Source organism: Erpetoichthys calabaricus, chromosome 11, assembly GCF_900747795.2.
Source record: "Erpetoichthys calabaricus chromosome 11, fErpCal1.3, whole genome shotgun sequence".
NCBI lineage: Eukaryota > Metazoa > Chordata > Cladistia > Polypteriformes > Polypteridae > Erpetoichthys > Erpetoichthys calabaricus.
The window spans coordinates 109,845,878-109,865,783 of NC_041404.2; positions in this window are offsets into that span (position 1 = coordinate 109,845,878).

The window sequence follows — 19,906 nt, forward strand, 5'->3', positions numbered from 1 at the left end:
CTCTGTCCCTGTTTTTGTTTTAGAAGGAAAGTGAAAAACTGGAGACGCTGCTCTAATAAGAGTGCACTCTAACAAAACAGTCAATTTTCAGCAGTGACTTAAACAAATGTGATGCTAACAATTAAGCCCATCATGCATTGTATTAGCTTTAGCAGTACATTTCTCACTACCATTGCTGTGATTGTATGCTTTAGGCGTCTATAAAATTAATTTCTACTCTTATTTTGTGGCTTTACTCATATTTTTGAGTGTACCATTCCACCATTTAGTGTGTCATTTTCAGAAAATGGCCATTTTGTGAGTTATTTTTTGTCTTTTGCTGCTGCGAATGTCTCTAATTGCTATCATGCATCTTCTGAAAGTTTCAATACATGGCATCTTTGGGATGCTGTTATTTAAGATGGAGTCATACAGGTTATAATGGTCTAAGTTTGTGGATTAATCTATTATTATGCGTTAATAGTGAAGTTTCTTTTTTGTTAAGTTTTTGATTAATTAAATTTCCTGACTACAATTTTTATATTCTGTACTGGACTTTACTTTGTTTTATTGATTAGAGCGTTTTTCACAAAGCTTGTCATAGTCTCGGTCCAGTTTTGTAGTTTGGTCCATTCAAAATTTTCCAAACTTACAAACTGCTTTAGGATTGGAAGAGCAGTCACAGTCTTTATGTAAGAAGGTTATTTGTCACTATTTTTTGTTATTTTTGGCTACCCTTGTTTTCTTTTTGAATGTGATTACCAATTGTTTCACAGTTCTTTCCCTATCATCAATTTTTATGTTATATAGCACCTTTTACATGAAGTAGCACCCTAAGCTGTTTTATAAAGCCAACATAATAAGACATATATAAACAAAAGACCTGTGTGTGTGCATGTGGGTGTGTGTGGGTGTGTGTGTGTGAAGCAGTCCGGTCTGCTCACGCTTAACCACAGCCACTAGATGGCGCTTGCATGCACCTCACTTCTCATTCAACCCAAGCAGACAAACTCAGCTTTGTGGTACATGCATATTGTACATTCACACAATGAGCTGTCATACGTTTGCCTGAGACAGATTCCAGCCTGTCCCGCTCAGTTTGTGGCACAGCTTCACTAGACTACACATCCATCTCGAACAAGATACAACCTGTCCCAGCCCACTTAGCTGATGCCTCTGCAAGTTCACCAATATCATAAAACTGCTAAGGGAGTCTTTGGGTTGTTTCAATAAAAATAGTAATAGTACAATATAAAAATATCTTAGTGTGTTTTAAATCAACATAATGTGCAATGTTTAAAGTAAATTTTGACAAGTAATCAGAATTTCAGAATAAAAATAATGCTGAACTAATTGAATATATTGTTGTAGAAGTTGTAGTCTATGTTCATGCTATTACAGAGCATACTACAGATGATATTCTTACAGGGCGTACAGGAGAAATAGATTATAGGTGGATCAAGAATTAAGAAATCCAGAGAAGACAGAGCAGAACACTGAAAAGAATGGAACCTTAAAAAAAAGAACCCAGGGAATAAGAGTCCAGAGTTGAACAAGAGCTTCAAAAATGTTGGAGTAAAATATTTTACAGACTAAACAGCATAAACAGCTATTCCAGGATGTTTGAGATTACTTGTTGATAATTGAAAAGCAGCGGTTTGAAAATGATCCAATGATGAACAAAATTGCAGTGCAGATAAGCCAACCATTTGTCACCATAGTGACAGATTTTGGTTTAACTCAGGACCCTAACATTAGCACTGCAGAATTTGCTGAAAAGCTGTTCGTATTTTATTGAAAAATTGGAGTAAACAAGATTTGCAGTAGTGCAGCCAAAAGTAAATAAAGCCATAGCAAAGAAACCACGAAGGTCATATAAGTTAACTCAGAAGCTTTCAGATAAGTTTTACTTTGGAATAAACCAGATGTCAAAATAAAATTCTTGGAAAATCTTCTCTGGTAACTGACTACTTGTTGCATTTTTATAAATTGAGTTGCCATGCCTTCAGTTGTCATATCACTTGTCAGTTATGTTTTTTACAATTAGGGATTTTCGCTGTTTCACCTAGAACTTCTTTTTATATGGCAGTTTTGTTTGATATAAATCAAAGTTAACACATTCTGACAAGCTTAGCATTTTGCTTGGATAACAGCATAGCTTCACTTTATGATCTTACAAACTCACCATTCTGCTTTTCTATTTCCATTCAATATAACATGTATTTTATACTGGAGACATGACATCAACAGCCTGTGAGGATACTGGCATTCATTTTTTCTCTCTTTATACTTACTGATTTTTTTAAATTACAGTCCTTTCACTCTTCTATTTATACATAAGTTATATAAAACAGCCTTGCATGCATTCTAGCCTTCTGCTTTCAGATGTGAAAAACTTACATTTTAGTGGACAAAATGTAAATGAGGATTAACTGAATTTATTTTCTTTGATATATTCAGATTTTGTTGACATTGCCATGTCATTCTCAGAGTGTACAGGGATATGCTGACTTACTACTGAATGAAGATAAGGAGAAGTCCTTTGTATGCAGCAGCAACAAAAATTAATCTTTCCTTTTTTATTTACCTTGAACTTATTCATAAATGCTTTATAGATTTTCTGTATTTAGCCCTTTTTATTATTAGATGGATGATTACCTAAAATATATTCTTCTTCTTCTTCTGTGAAGTACAAAAGTGCTTTGAGCTACCATATTCATGCAAGTTTCAAATATTTAATTTAGCCACAATCTTGGCCTGGTCTTCCTTTATTTGCATGGGCATACCACTGTCTTCTTATCTTTAACAATATTATGACAGGTCAGCTACATGTCGTCCCTGTGCAAGAAATTCACGAGCAAAGAATGGAGCTCCAGTCAACCCAATCTGGTACATATATCCAGAGTGCTGAGTGGGCTAAAGGATGCAGGAAAATCAAAATGTTTGGAAAAAAAAACTTGAAGAAAATTACATTCAAGAAATTAAATGGCTTGGCGTTATCTGCACAGTGAACTGGAAAACAGTCTTTGAATAGCACTGTGGATTCAATCATTGATAACAATAGTTCAGACAAAATGTAGACTTGGTCAATTGGAAAGTATTGCTTGAATATGTCACACAAACTATATAATGATTGAAATCACTGACAATTTAATTTTCTGCCAGCATTTGATATACATAGTTTTCACTTAGGTTTAAATAAACAGTAGCAGGGTCCACTCCAAATTCTAATTTCCATGATTCCTCCCATCCTGACATCTATTTTCCAATATGTATTCACAGAGCTGGAGCTTATGCCAGCCACATCAACTGCGACACAGGAACTAATGAGGAATCTGCAGACTTTAACATACAGGGAGTGGCTGGGCTGTTAGTCAAAACTAGAGCTCCATGAATGGAGGTGCTAAGCACTGTGAATTTCCCATTGGGATTAATAAAGTATCTATCTATCTATCTATCTATCTATCTATCTATCTATCTATCTATCTATCTATCTATCTATCTATCTATCTATCTATCTATCTATCTATCTATCTATCTATCTATCTATCTATCTGTGCTACTGTGCAGCAATAACTGCATTATTTGGCATACCACATAGAAAGTCCATATCAAATGTGTTAGCCATTGTGACAATTGAAAAATATGTGCAGGACCCAACTTCTAAACCCTGAATACTATAACTGTGACACACTTATTGCTATGAGGAAAGTACCAGCAAACTAAATGTTAAATAGGAACGTAAAGGTATTTGAATTCACCAAAATAAAAGTAATGTTTAAAATGGTCTGTTAAAGTCAATATGTCTACAGGAAACTGTAAAAAGTTAAAAGCATTCTACCACTGAATTATTTTTTTTCCCATTCCTGTACAATGCAGTAAATATAGCTTGCTAGCACTGTAGATGTCAAGCAGAACTTACTATAAATATGGGCAGGAAACATTATGACCAATTGTAGAAATCTTTAGAAGTTAATAAACAAGAAAATAAGCAGTGGATACATTTAAATTAAATAAAGGTGGCGTTTGACTGATTAACTCACTACTGTAATTTTACTTGCCTCGCAGTTAGGAGACCCGGGTTCGCTTCCCGGGTCCACCCTGCGTGGAGTTTGCATGTTCTCCCCGTGTCTGCGTGGGTTTCCTCCGGGTGCTCCGGTTTCCTCCCACAGTCCAAAGACATGCAGGTTAGGTGGATTGGCGATTCTAAATTGGCCCTGGTGTGTGCTTGGTGTGTGGGTGTGTTTGTGTATGTCCTGTGGTGGGTTGGCACCCTGCCAGGATTGGTCCCCTGCCTTGTGCCCTGTGTTGGCTGGGATTGGCTCCAGCAGACCCCCGTGACCCTGTGTTCGGATTCAGCGGGTTGGAAAATGGATGGATGGATGGATGGATGTAATTTTACTTTCTTACAAAAACTCTGCAGTTTTAAATAAATGTTAACATAGGAGCCTACTCATCATTTTTATGTTGTGGTAGATACTTGCATGAAATTTGTTCTTAAAGACCCCTAGTCCTGCAGAAACCACAAAGTCTCATTTCCCAACACTCATTATGAAGATGTTAATACAAAGAAATATGGCAAATATGGAAGGACCTGCTTATGGTGTCTTTAACGTAGGTTTGAACTTCTACAGTATATAGAAATAGCCAAGTACAGTCATTTGTGCTCTCTTTAAATTAGTAGGAGACATTGTCCCAAGCATACAGTAAATGAGCTACAAGTTGCATGCAAGGAATGCCAGCCATTTTATTATCTATTACCTGCAGACACAAACATATGATATCACTTCCATGAGCTTACTGAGTGTTTTGTAGAGATCACAGTAAGCATAGGGCATAGGGAAAAAAGGACGGAGTCCAGCAAAATCTTTGTCTCCATTTCTAGTTTTGAAGAGCAGGGAACAGATGGTGAGGGATGATGATACTTTCAAGATTAAAGGACATCACCAAACAGGTCATTATTTAATAGCACACCTTCAAGAAGGAATGATCAAAAATAAAAGTGACATATCAAATTGCTATCATTTCCTACCTCTTTTATTTGAAAATCCTTGCCTCATGGCAATTAAACAGGGTTCGGTCAAGCATCCAAAATCATTGATGTTAACTTTCTGTTTCTTTTCTGTGGTGGTTAAAATCCTCCTTAATAATAAATGTACTTAAAACTAAGCTTATGGAAAAGTTTTACCTTTCAGTAACCTCACTCCACATATCCACATACATCTTGTACTTACACTGTTAAAATATCACATTTTATTCTTTTATCTTTATAATAAGTTAAATATGCTGTATGTTTTTGTATAGTGAGAATATATGTGCATAAAGCAATTACACTCACAGACCACAGTGACACACTAATTATTCTTTATTGTTCCCCTTAAGCAGCAATATTGTTGCATTCGTATCTCCTTCCCTACCATTTTTTAATCTTTTTTTTTTTACTGGTTTCAGTGAAGTGAACTACAGATCTTTAAAAATGAGCTGGCTTTCATGCCGTCAAAGATACTACTAAAGAGATCAGTCTTTCAAAGTCGATACCTTAGACATAGGGATAGTGAGGTCTTGTTGAAACATTAACTTGTATAATATAAACACCATTGTAAGGTGCAATCTCTGTTCAACTTGTAGTCAAAAGTAACCCAAAGTAGTTAAAGTGTTGAAATACAACTGGATGCATTCTTTCCTGTGGTTCCACCAACATAACAAGACATTTAAATAGTAGTGGATCTGTGTCAATACTTTAAAAGCATTTTAGAGTGTAGTAATGACAAAACTAAATGTCAATGAAAAGAGGAGCAGTAAATGAAGTGTTAAAATAAGCAGAAAGTTAACAACACCGCTGAGCTCTTGATATCTGTGTAGAAGAGTTTAAAAGGTGGTGCTCAGTGGAGACTTGGTGAGTTAGGTAACAGGGAGGTAATCAATAGGCAATCAAAAGACAATCAACAAGAGCCTCTTCATGTGTCTGTGGGCTGGAGCAGTGATTCTTAACTGAGCTGTTACCAGGGTTACTTGTGGATTAAATTTAATTTACAGAATAGAAATTACTGCCTGAAATTGTAAAAAAATAAATGCATTGCCAATAAATATTGTAATCATTAATAAAATAAAGGTAGAAGTAGATGGGATCTGTGAGATATTGATGTCTAGCATACCCCATTTATCACAATAGTCATCCATGCTGTGAAGACCGGACTCGACCACGAACAGACACCAAGACAACTATGACCAAAACACACGTCTACTGCTGTCTTTCGCCTTCCAGCACAGCACAAGTCCCTCACAGTCCTCCGCTACAATCTTCTTTTCCTGCCGCCTCCACTCCTCTCTCGTAAAGCTCCGTCACACTACCTCCCAACTCCGGCTCTCGGAATGGAGTGAGGCGGCCCCTTTCATCCAGTACCCAGATGTGCTCCAGGTGTTTCCTGACGAGCTTCTTGCATGAGCACCCAGAAGCACACTGGGTGTATTTGTCTTTGAGCTTAGCAGCACTTCCTGTTGTGGTGGAAGTGCTGCAGTCCATGTTCCCTAGAATATTTGGGTGTCCCTTGGCAGTGGCCACGTGCCTCAACTGGGTGGATCCTCCCAGCTCCGATCTTCTGGCTCCCCTGCACCACAGGGTGGTTGCCCTCTTGTGTCCCGGGGTAGGTATTGGCGCTGTCCCGGACTTCCACATCCCAGGCATCCCGACTGTATCAGCTGTAACTCCATCTTTTGTAAATGAGAAAAGGTATGAAAGCTGAAGAGCAAAACTAACAGATAGATGGCTGAAACATCTGGGTGCTGTCACTCCGAGTTGTACTAACAGTTGAATTCACATTTTGGTGATCCTAATGAAAAAAGATAAAGGACAAAAAGTTAAAATGTCCACCATTCCAAGAACAGTAGTAAGGTGTTCCAAGTTTCTGTAGTAAGGGGCTAAGCTTCCTGAAGGCAGTCCATCACCCCAAACACTCTTTCTACATTGGTAAGACCAATTTATTTTTACAAAGAGAGTGCCTAACAGAGTACTGGAAGCTTCTTTTGCTGTGTCACTTCTTGTGGTTAAATCAGAGAAGGTGAAGTTTTTAAAATTACTAGGGGGCTTTGCCCCCTGCTTGCTTTGGTCGCCAACCCCCGTGTTTGGTTTTCCAGATACACACTTTTTAAGATTTTTTTTTCTTTGAATTGTTCTTATTTCATTAGTTTCACTTTTATTTCAGAACTTCTGTAAAAACAATATTTTTATTCTTGCGAGTCCCAATATCCTGAATCTTTTTAATGAGGTCAGGACAGGTTTCTCTGTTTGGAATTTCAGCACAGACAAAACGATCTACATTATCAGCAGTCAATAATTTTTTTTTACAAAGTAAAAAAGTAAGTAGAGTTCTGCATTGGACTCCTGTCTGTAAAGTTGTGCTATTTTCCTCTCACATTTCGAAAGTACATGGGGTTACCAAGGTGATACCCCAGCTTTTGTCTAGGTTTTTGTACAAGGGCTAGACAGAACGTTTTTGACTCCTGTGGTAAATTTAGCTTTTTATTAATATTTTTATTTTATTAATTTTCATTGTAATCATTCCATACAAACAGATCAATTTATAACCCAACAAATTTGAAGACAAATCAAACCCCACCCCTGAGAAGGAGAGCTTAGCTAAAGGAAAATTGCTTTAAGCTTTTTAATAAGGCAACATTAGACAAAAGAAGGGGAGAAGTAAATATCTATATAAATAAGAGATGGAGAAGGGAGTTAAATGCAATAATAGTTAATTCTCTTATTCTAAAATAATATTGATTAAATCCTGCCAAGTTTTGAAAAAATTTTGTACAGATCCTCTAACTGAAAATTTGATTTTTTCCAATTTCAAATAATATAAAACATCAGTTTCCCACTGACTTATAAGAGGAGAATTAGGATTCTTCCAATTTAACAAAATAAGTCTGCGTGCCAAGAGTGTAGTGAATGCAATCACCGTTTGTTTGTCCTTCTCCAATTCAAGTCCATCTGGAAGGACACCAAACACAGCTGTTAGTGGGTTAGGAGGGATTGTGATACTAAGACTGTCTGAGAGGCACTTAAAAATTTTTGTCCAAAATGATGTTAGTTTGGTGCAGGCCCAGAACATGTGAGGCAGGAGCTTGGTTGCAGCGCTCGCAGTTGGATCCTGGCCTGGAAACATTTTGGACAGTTTTAAGCGAGACAGATGAGCTCGATATATAATTTTTAGTTGAATAATTCTATGCTTTTGCGCATATAGAACTCGAGTGAATTCTCTGCTTTGCTACCTTCCACTCCTTTTCTGATATATTGATTAAGAGATCTTCTTCCCAATGTCCTCTTGGATCTTTGAAAGGTAGGGACTCTAATAAGATTTTATATATTGCGGAAATAGTGTTTGTTTCCTCGGAATTGAGCAGTATTTTTTCCAGCATTGTGGAGGGTGCAAGGTGGGGGAAATCGGGCAATTTCTGTTTAACAAAATTTCTAATTTGAAGATAGTAAATGAAATGTGTAGCTGGGAGGTTAAATTTTGAACGTAATTGTTCAAAAGATGTAAATATGTTGTCTATATAAAGATCTCTGAGCATTTTAATCCCAAAACTTTTCCAGGTATTAAAAACTGGATATACTTGCGAAGGTTGAAAGAGGTGGTTCCCTTGCAGAGGTGCCACTGATAAAAGATTTTCCATCTTAAAATGCTTCCTAATTTGGTTCCATATTCTGAGTGAGTAAAGCACAATTGGGTTATTAGTATATTTGCGATAACTTTCATTTATTGGAGAGCAGAGCAGGGAATATAAAGAAGTACTACAGGATTTTACTTCTATTGCAGACCAAGCCTGTGTATGTGCATTTATTTGTGTCCAGGTTTTTATGGCTTGTATGTTTGCTGCCCAGTAATAAAACTGAAAATTAGGTAAAGCCATGCCACCTTCTGCCTGAGGTCTTTGTAGGGTCGCTCTTCGGATACGTGGGTGTTTTGATTTCCAAATGAATGAGGTTATTATTGAATCTAACTGTTTAAAAAAACGATTTATTGATATATATTGAAATGTTTTGAAATAAAAAGAGAAGTTTAGGAAGGATATTCATCTTAACGATGTTAATTCTTCCGGCTAGAGTGAGATGAAGGGTTGACCATCTATGCAAGTATTGCTTAATTTTTTCCATACAGACGCCAAAATTTTGTTGATAAAGAGCTTTATGTTTACTTGTGATATTTACCCCTAGGTATTTAAACTGATCTGCTATGGTAAAAGGTAGGGTGTCTAATTTATTATTATATGCTTGTGAGTTCACTGGAAAGAGTATACTTTTATTCAGATTAATTCTAAGACCAGATATCTTTTGAAATTCTGTTAGTGCTGTTAAAACAGCAGGGACAGTGTTTTCTGGGTCCGATATATATAAGACCATATCATCTGCATATAAAGAAATTTTCTGTTCCAGTCCTTCTCTGACAATCCCCTTTATCTGATGAGAATTTCGGCAGTGAACCGCCAGTGGTTCAATAGCGATTGCAAACAACAGTGGTGACAAGGGACATCCTTGTCTGGTACCACGTTCTAGTTTAAAGTAGTCTGAGCAAATTTTATTAATACAAACTGAAGCTTCTGGACTGGTATACAGTAGTTTAATCCAAACACAAATATTCGGGCCAAACCCAAATTTCTCCAATGCAGTGAAAAGGTAATTCCATTCGATCATGTCAAATGCCTTTTCTGCGTCTAATGATAGTAATATCTCTGGGGTGTTTGATTTTGCTGGTGAATATATAACATTAAACAAGCGTCGGAGATTTGAAGATAGATGTCGGCCTTTAATAAATCCAGTTTGATCTTGTGATATTACCGAGGGCAGCACTTTCTCCATCCTTCTAGCTAGGATTTTTGAGAGTATCTTAACATCATTATTCAGGAGTGAAATTGGTCTATATGATGCACATTGTAACAAGTCCTTATTTTGTTTAGGAAAGACGGTGATTAATGCTTGTCGAAATGTTTGAGGTAGTATTTGGTGGTCTTTAGCTTCTGTAAATGTTACCAATAAGAGTGGAGCTAGCTGAGTGGAGAATTTCTTATAAAACTCTACGGGGTAACCATCAGGGCCTGATGATTTCCCGCTTTGTAGTGACTTTATAGCGTCTAGTAATTCTGTTAGCGTTAGAGGTTTATCTAGTTCCTCAGCACTTAAAGCATCTATTTGTGGTATTTGTGAATTATCCAGAGATGCATTAGATTGCGTGTTGTCTTCTTTGGGCTCAGTGGAATATAAAGACTTATAGTAATCTCTAAATGTGTGCATTATTTTATTATGGTCGATGATTTCTTCTCCATTCTTGTTGGTGATTACTGGTATTGCATTGTGAACTTCTTGTTTATGAATTTGTTGAGCTAAAAGCTTATTAGCTTTTTCTCTGTGTTCATAGTAATGCTGTCTAGACTTATAAATAAGTTGTTCAGTTTCTTTAGTTGTTAAGATGTTAAGTTCTGTATGCAGGGCCTGCCTTTTCCTGTGAAGAGCTTCACTTGGACGTCTGGCTTGTTCTTCATCTATTCTAGTAATTTCATTTCTTAGCTCTGACACTTTCTTGGTTTCTAATTTATTTCTATGGGAAAGATATGAAATAATCTGGCCTCTTAGGAAGGCCTTTAGAGTTTCCCAGAGTGTTCCTGCAGAAACCTCTGTAGACGTGTTTGTCTCTAGGAAGAAGCTGATTTGTTTGGATATAAATTCTGTGCAGTTCTCGTCTGCCAATAAAAGAGGGTTAAGACGCCATCTGCGAGGTGAGTACGAGGGGCTTATTGATTTTAGCTCCAAGACTAGAGGGGCATGGTCAGAGATAACAATTGTGTCATATTTGCATGATTTAATTGTAGGCAGGAAATTATTATCTATAAAAAAATAATCAATTCTTGAGTAGCTATAATGCACTGGTGAGTAGAACGAGTATGTTCTTGAGTTTGGGTTAAGAAACCTCCAGGGGTCTGATAAGTTGTGATCATTTAAAAACTGTGTAATTATCTTTGCAGTATTAGATGTCGTCCCCCCTGTCACGGGAGTCCTATCTAAGAGTGGATTTAAAACACAATTAAAGTCCCCCAGCCATTATAATTTTATGAGTGTTCACATTGGGAATGGATGCAAATAGATTTTGCATGAATTCCTTATCATCAACATTGGGTGCATAAACATTTATCAAAATCATTTTACTGTTATATAAGTTGCCCATGACCATCACATATCTCCCTTCAGGGTCCGACACTACCTCTGATGCTACAAATGGAACTGTTCTATGTATGAGAATTCCCACCCCTCTAGTTTTCTTTATAAAGCTAGAATGGAACATTTGGCCAGTCCAGTCTTTTTGTAATCTGAACTGATCCTTGGTTAGTAAGTGGGTCTCCTGTAAAAATACTATTTTAGCGTTTAAGCCTGTTAGGTGAGAGCATACTTTCTTTCTCTTTAATTCGTGATTCAGGCCTTTAACATTCCAGCTCACAAAGTTAACTGTCCCATCATGGAGACATTGATTCTGAGTTTTTAATGTCATTTTATAGTTTTAATTGGTAATATGGCAGTTTTAATCTTAGTTTCAAGATTCCCAGGAGTTGTTGCATGTTAGCCTGTTGCTGCATTGATATTTATAATTATAAGGATTATAAGAATAGATTAAATATAACCTGCTCTCCTTCTCTCCCCCCTTTATCCCCCCACCCCCCCATTTTGTGCCCCACATGAGGCTAGACCCCACTTCGCGATGTTCCAGTCCTCTGACATACGAAGAGACAAAGCACGTCCAAACAAAACAAACCCCACCCTGCAGCGGCGTTACAGAATTAAAACAGAGATATCTTTTACAGTTAAATCCTTAATACTATCTGCCGAAAATGTTCTCATTAACAATATTTAAGCTTGAAATAATCTTCAGCGCTTTTAAGTTAAGATATTAAGATTAAAAAAAAAAAAAAAAAAAAAAAAAAAAAAAAAAACCCTGGGAGTGATTTTAAAAACTAGTCTAGGATAAACCTGGTAATTCATACTGTAATAGTATAATGGTAATTGTATAAATAGTAGAACAAGCATTAAACCAAGGGTATGAAGTTAAACAGTCTACTTTAAGGTATAGTAAAATAAAAAAAATAAATAAAAATAAAAAAAATGAAAAAAAAAAAAAGGAATAAAAAAATAAATAAATAAAACGAATCCTACTTTAATCACTTTCACATTTTCACACTCACGTCTATAACTCTATAACTCTGATTAAAACATAAACATATAACATATAAAGTCCAGCTAAAAACAAAAAAAAAAAAAAAAAAAAGAAAATAAGATGTATAATTATAATACCAGTCTCTTTAAACATGGATCCAGCGATCAGATCATAGGTCTTTCCCGTGCCTTGATAGAATACGGCTCTTTAATTTTAATTAACTTTCAAAAAAGTGTCGGAAACAGCTTCTTTAATTCTTTTTCAGCTTCTTCTTTGCTGAAGAAGATATAATGTCCATCTTGAACTTCCACTTTCAGTTTGGCAGGATACAAGAGGCTGTATTTGATATCGGCTTCCCGTAGCATCCTTTTAATGTCGTTGTAGGATCTGCGTTTTGCAGCTGTTGATGGTGAGAAGTCGGGAAAAATACGAATAAGATTATTTTCGAATATAATCTCTTGCTTGTGTCTGAGAAGTGCCATCACATCAAGCTTACATCTTAGTCGTTCGAAGCGGACAATAAAAGACCTAGATTTAAAGGCGCTTGGTATCTTTGTGCGATAAGCCGTGGCTATCTCATTGTCGAGTTTAAAGTCATCTCCAATTATTTTAGACAGTAATTCTACTGCAAATTTCACTGGGCTTGAGCTTTCTCGTTTCTCAGGTATACCCTCAATTCTTATATTATTTCTTCTGCACCCATCCTCCAGGGCTGCAAGTCTGTCTCCAAGTTTTTTGTATTCCGAGTTCGCAGCTGTGGCTTTTTCATCGGCGTTAGATGCCATTTGTTCCGCTGTTTCCACTCGAGCCGTGAGTCCCTGCTTAACGTCTTCCAGCTGATCTGAAACGTCATTAATATGATCATCAAGCCTTTTCAGTTTGGAGTTAGTTTCTTCAATGTGTTCCACTAATTTCTCCAACATGCCTTTAAAGTTCACGTCGAAACGTTCAAATAGACGCGTTTCCTTATCTTTGTTATCCTTCTTGAGCTCAGTGGCCACCTTCTTAAGATCATTTGTGTTATCTTTCTTAAGCTCCTTCATGGCCGTAACTATGGCAGTGGACTGTGTAGCGATCATCTCTTTCTGTGTAGCGATCATCTCTTTCAGTTCGGACAGTTCGCTTCTGCTTTCGTGCTCCGCAAGTGAAAATGCAGCTCCTGTTACAGGCTCGCGATGAGTAGATGAGAGCACGTCCTGCAGAGCCCCTTCTAGTCTCGAATGATCCTCAGAAATCGGCGATCCCTCGCGACCTGTATCACTTGCGCCTTCGCTCCCATTTTCACTCTCGACTGGAGACGATACAATGGAGCGGGGGTCCCAGGAATTCTGCGCACTCTTCTGCCTGTTCTAGGTCAGTCTCCGTGATGCCATACCTTACACTTGCACTCAGGCCGGAAGTCTGTCCGGACTTCGATGCAGCTTTAAGTTTCTTTTCCGGTTCTTTCTGACTTTTCTTCTTGTTACTCATGCTTGTATATTGTAGTGGAAGTTCCTTGGTCGGGTTAAATACAGGATACCTCTAAATAATATGAAATACGTGGGAAAATAAAGCCACTGCTAGCGGAGCTCTGCTTCAGACGTCCATCTCCTATAAACGGACGAAACCAACTTAGCTTTTTAAATAAGACAGATAAATATATATACAGTACATTAACAAAGTAACCAATAAATACATGTGCGGTAAACTACGTTTTTGAAATTCTCAAGATTCTTTATTTGTCACATGCATAGTTATACAGGACAACACGCAGTGAAATGCATCCTGATCCGCTTATCCAAAACTGTGCAAAGTTAGAAGAATATCAGATTAACAAAAAGTCATAGATTGAAAGATAACAGTATAGTAGAACATAATAATAAATAAGTAAAATTATGTGAATAAAGTAGAATTAAGTGTTAAGGTCCAATAGTGTAGTAATTATTGTGCAAAACCAAAGTTAGACTGGTGCATACTTAAATGAGGCAATTTGTTTGTTTGCGCTAATGCGATCTTTACTTTCTTTTTTTATATTTTCTAATTTTCCTACTTTCATATCCTTTAACTTTCTCCACATGTGTATAGCGCCAATGTTTTTTTTTTTTTTTTTGAGCCTTTCTAATTTCCCTGGTTTCATAATCTCTAACCTGCTCTGCATGTGTTTAGCGCCAACGTTTGTAAACGTCTTTATGAAGTTCTACTATGTCTTTTACTCACTGTCTTTTAATTCTGAGCCGGATTGGACGTGCTTTTTTTCCAATTCCACTTGTTCCGGGCTGATAATTACTTTCCTTATTTTCTGAATTTGCAACCAGGCCCGGTCTTAGGTATTATGGGGCCTTAGGCGAAAGGGGGGTCCAGGGGCCCCCTGAAGGGGGCGGAGCCCCCCTGGAAGCTCTGCGAAATGCGTGAAAATTAGACCAAGGAGACGTTTTCTTGTAACGTTACGAGGTCATCACCCAGCGTCCCTTTTTCGCCCGGAGTATTTAGCTGCTACAATTTAGCCAGTTTGAACTGTTAAACATGCGAGGGGAGGGGCGGGCCGGGGGCCTGGCCGCCGTCGATCCGGGGCCCCCGGGTCGCCTACTTCGCCTATGCCTAAGGCCATGCCTGTTGCAACTCGATTATTCTTTTTTGCTCTTTTTTTTTCTCCGCGCTGCTTTCTTCATCGCTTAGATGTCGACATTTCATTTATAACGTACTGTCCTTATACACTTTATATGCGCTGAGAGCCCTGGATCTGTGTATGCTCAAATCCTTCACAAGACTGAATGTTTTGCTGCCTATTGTCCTAGTTGATAGATTGTAAATAGGGCGTGTTTTTGGTCTTGCAAGTAGATTGTAAGTAGGGCGTATCTTTGGTCTCGCGGGTGTTTAAAATGTCTTCCAAGAAGATCACGTATCATAGACTTGCTTTTCCATTCCAGGATTTTCTTTTATATATAGAGAGATAGTTAATAAGAAAGCAGCCAATACAGTCAAAACAGTTCCATTACCAAATTCAGTCTGCCATTAAATTGCCAAGATGTATATTAATATTGCTGTCCAAGTGATGGGTAAGGTGAAGCAAGCTGGCAGTTTGTTTTGTTTCTGAACGAATCAACAGATGTTAGTAGGAACGCACAGCTGATTGCCTTTGTTCTTAACATACAGGTAAAATTCCGTTACAACGAATTCACAGGGACCTAAAAAATATTTCATTGTAACGAAAATTTTGTTGTAATGAAATTCTGTATTTGTTACTATAGTGCTTTCTTTAACTTGTATCCAGGCGTTTGCAATCATTTCAATAGCTTCTTTCGCGTTAATTTTAATCTCCTCCTGCCTACAAGTTATGCTGACGAGAATTTTTCTCAGCATTTTCTTGCCATAATACACTTTCAGGGTGCAAATGATGCCCAAAACCAATGGCTTGAAGCGCTGCCGTGCAATTGGGTGGGAGGGATTCAATGCGAACATTATCTAAATGTGGAAGCATGTTGTGGGCAGCACAGTTATTAGTCAGGAGCCGAATCATTATTTCTTCGTCATATCGTGAGGTTTCTGAACTCTTTTGAGACCCCCCACTCCCCACCCAATGTGAACGACTCGCTGAAGTGCGTCCTGAAGCGAGATTGCAGAGTCTGTGGAAGATTGTTTGTCCATTGCTGGGGCAGGGCAATAGGAGGATCACAGCGCTGCAATGAAGCGCCACAGAAGCAAATCTGTGAAAATCTGTGACCCAAGCATGACACTGTTTACTTTGGCGGAGAGACACAGCATATCTGCTACTTCCCCGTACAGACGCGGAGATCGCACTTTGGGACGCTCTTCGGCTTGCTGTCCAGTTGGGGCAGGTCCCAAGAGAGTTTACAAATCTCACATTTTCTTGATCAAGTGCCGCATTAATAGGAATGTTTCTTGAACGAGAATCACTGAACCACATAAAAATGACTTCTTTGACGTTTTCACATGCAGCACTTCACATACATTTGCAACCTGAGATTTTTCTACATTTTTTTGCTCTGTCTTTCAAGAAAGTTGACAGCGTCGATGGCGAAATTCCGAATTCACTGGCAACGTCTTTTTCTTTTTGCCGCAACCGAGAGCTGCAAAAATGTAAAGTTTTTTTTCTAATATGAACTGTTATCGTTTTTTCGTGTCTGCCGTTTCCATAGGAGGGTGACAATGAGTTAAATTCCAACGGATGTTTTCCAAATGTTGACGAGCAATAAGCAAAAGGTATCACTGAAAACGCAGGAAACAAAAAAGGCAAAAAAAAAAAAAACAGTAGGGCCTACGAGGAAAGTTCGAAGAAAGAAAAAAAAATTAGAATATTTCTGTTTGGGGATCATTGTGCACAACTGAGCTGCGGCCACAAAACTAACTGCTCTGTGGATGATTCATTCAGGCATTTCAAGGTCTTTTGTGCACTTCGTTGTAATGAAAGTATCTGCTGAATGTACTTCATAGTAATGAGATTTCTGTAGACTCGTGTCATATGGGGAAGCTGTTGGGACCATAAAAATACTTCAATGTAATGAAAATTTCATTGTAAAGATATTCGTTGTAACGGAATTTTACCTGTATTTTGATTTGCAAGAAGCTTATGCAGTGAGAACCTTTATAAAGAAATGAACAGGAAATAAATCTGAAATTGTACAGTCATTTATGTCCTGACGGGGAGAGTGGGGAGAGTGCACAGGATGAGCGGTCTTTCCCCAACTTAGTGTAGAGGCACTGCATTATTCACTGATGGGACATTGGCCTGTAAGAGAATTGGCTCAGATAAAGGACAAGTTCTATATTTTTGAAGTCAAAGTTATTTCTTTTCTAACACGGTATTTATGCATGTGCCATGTGAAAATGTGCTCTAAAGTTTTATTTTGCTCATATGTTCAACAACCTGAATGAACTTAATTTATCACAATGGGGTAAAGCTATAAATATCCTGAATAGGCTGAGTCAATTCATAAAGTTGGTCGAGCTGTGAGAGAGGAAATGTGTGGACGGAGAAATTTCCCAATACTTGATTCCCGTCTTACCAATGTAGTTGAAAAACTATCCAAAATGTTTCCAGGGCAAGATTCAACTTGTGAACGCTGCAATCTGGCTGCAGCCTCACTGTGCCACATGTTTTGAATGTGTACCAAATTAACATCGTTTTGGACAAAAAGCCTTGGTGTCACAATCACTCCTAACCCATTAATTGCTGTGTTTGGTGTACACCCAGATAATCGCCTTTATCTCACTATTAGCACACAGACTTATCTTGCTCAACTGGAAGAATCCCAACTCACCACTTTTAAGCCAGTGGGTAACTGATGTCCTATACTATCTGAAACTGGAAAAAAATAAAATTCTCACTCAGAGGATCTGTTCAAAACTAAATTATTCAAAAATAATCTTCTAAAATCAGGGGAAAAGGATACTCTTCCTTCCTTGCTGCTTCAAAGATTTGCTTTGTTAGCTGTCTCTCCTCTCTTTCTTTCTTTCTTTCTTTCTTTCTTTCTTTCTTTCTTTCTTTCTTTCTTTCTTTCTTTCTTTCTTTCTTTCTTTCTGGTGGGGGTTGAGTTTTGGTTTTGTTAAGTTTGATTTGATTGTATGGATTGTTATTTACTTTTAATTAAAATTAATAATATAAACAAAGGGCGGCACGGTGGCGCAGTGGGTAGTGCTGCTGCCTCGCAGTTAGGAGACCCTGCATGGAGTTTGCATGTTCTCCCCTTGTCTGCGTGGGTTTCCTCTGCCAGTCCAAAGACATGCAGGTTTGGTGCATTGGCGATTCTAAATTGTCCCTAGTGTGTGCTTGGTGTGTAGGTGTGTGTCCTGCGGTGAGTTGGCGCCCTGCCCGGGGTTTGTTTCCTGCCTTGCACCCTGAGTTGGCTGGGATTAGCTCCAGTAGACCCCAGTGACCCTGCAGTTAGGATATAGTGGGTTGGATAATGGATGGATGGATATAAACAAACAAATAAATAAACAAAAGAGTAATGAGATGCATAATAAAAAAAAATGTTGGGAAAAGCTGGTCTAGAAGACAAACAGCATTAGAAGGGTAAAACTGTAAGTATCAGGTAGGCTTGTGGGCAGTAAGTTTTACATCTGACCTAAAGGAAAACTTGCTTCCTAATAGTGACCAAGTGTATTTTCTTTTTGCAGCAGGCTGTCTCCATTTTAATCTCACTACCCTGCCTGAGTGAAACCTCAAATGTCATCTGTGATAAATCCAGTGATCCAGATGAACATAAATTTAATCCATTGAATTCAGAATGCAGAATACAACTTTGTTAGTAAAAGGAGCTAAAGGAGAACTCACCACCTCTAGTGATCAGTTGGGCTTCTTATTGCAAGGGCATCTTCTCTTCACAGCAGTCTCTCTCTGCCTGTAACTCATTGCAATCCATCTTTTATTGTTCTGTCCTACTTGTCTTGAATAGGCAATCTAGCACTAATTCAGGAGTTACTAGCACAAGATAGAAGCCCACAGGCCAATCAAAGATGGGATTTGTTTTTATCTGTTTGCTAAGGCTCAACTAAACAAAAATCTAAAAAAAAAAAGTTAAAAGCAAACGAAATTAACCTGAAAGTTTTATTTAATTTCAAAGAAAAGATTGACACATCTTTGACATGGACAGAGTGTGCTGCACAGCACCTACTGGCTTCATATTGCAGACAGGAAAGAGAGAAGCAACAGCAGTCAAGCAATTGAGCTTGGGCAGACAAAAGATCAAATAAGTATTGTATATAAAACCCTGCACCTAGAGAGTACTGGTCCGAAGTCAGCTGGACGTCAGATTGGAAGACAAAATATTGATTCAGAGTGAAGGAACACCTGACTCCTGAGTATACTGAAGTGTACTTATCAGGGATGTAGAGACATCAGCAAGCAAGACATAAAATAATCAACTCATTGAAAACTGGATGGCAAAACAACAAGCACAGACAGCAGATGTTACTTTGTGGTGTCCAAGCTTAATCTGTTTTATAGTACATTTTGCAGTTAGCAGTGTCTCAAAGTATTTATAATGTTACTCTGGGGTAATATATTACTTGTATAAGTAACTCCATGGCGTGATAATAATGTCAAGAGAGATGCATTAGAGATGCATTAGAAGCTTTGCCTATACAGTACAGTTAATTTTTCAGATTTTAACAGTTTCTACTTTCTGTCCATCTGTAATGTCAGTTTGTACTTGTTTTCCAGATATCAATACTTTTTCAAATTTTTTTATAATATTATTTAATGCTCTGTGACAGCTGCTTTAATTGGAGTACACATTTGGCTTTTGGTGCTCTCTATGTGTTTTGTTTTGCCTAATAAACAGTGTATCATTCTTTAGATCCTCTTGTGTTTATTCTACACTACAAAACGCTGTTTAAAAATCAGTGGAATTGTGGAAAATATAATAAAAGTTTTTGTATGCAGTATGTGTTGCATATAAATTCAGAGAGGTAAGCCTAAAGACTGCTTTATTAAAAAAGTGTTTGACCATTGATGCAAATTGTGATTTCAAAGGCTTTTGAGGTAAGGAGTGAGGATCCATAAAAGCAGAAACAAGAAGCCCTTGGATTAATGATATGCGCAGGAGCTACATCTACAAGGCTTAGCATCATGCTGAGTAAAGGGAAACATTAGACTGATAAATGACATGAATCTCACTGGTCGGCCTCTGAAAGTCAGCTTTAATTAAAGGACATGGGCCACAGAGCTGAGGTCTTCTAGGCCATCACAAAACTCTCCTTGCAGGTTGAATTTTACTGCTTTCAATCAA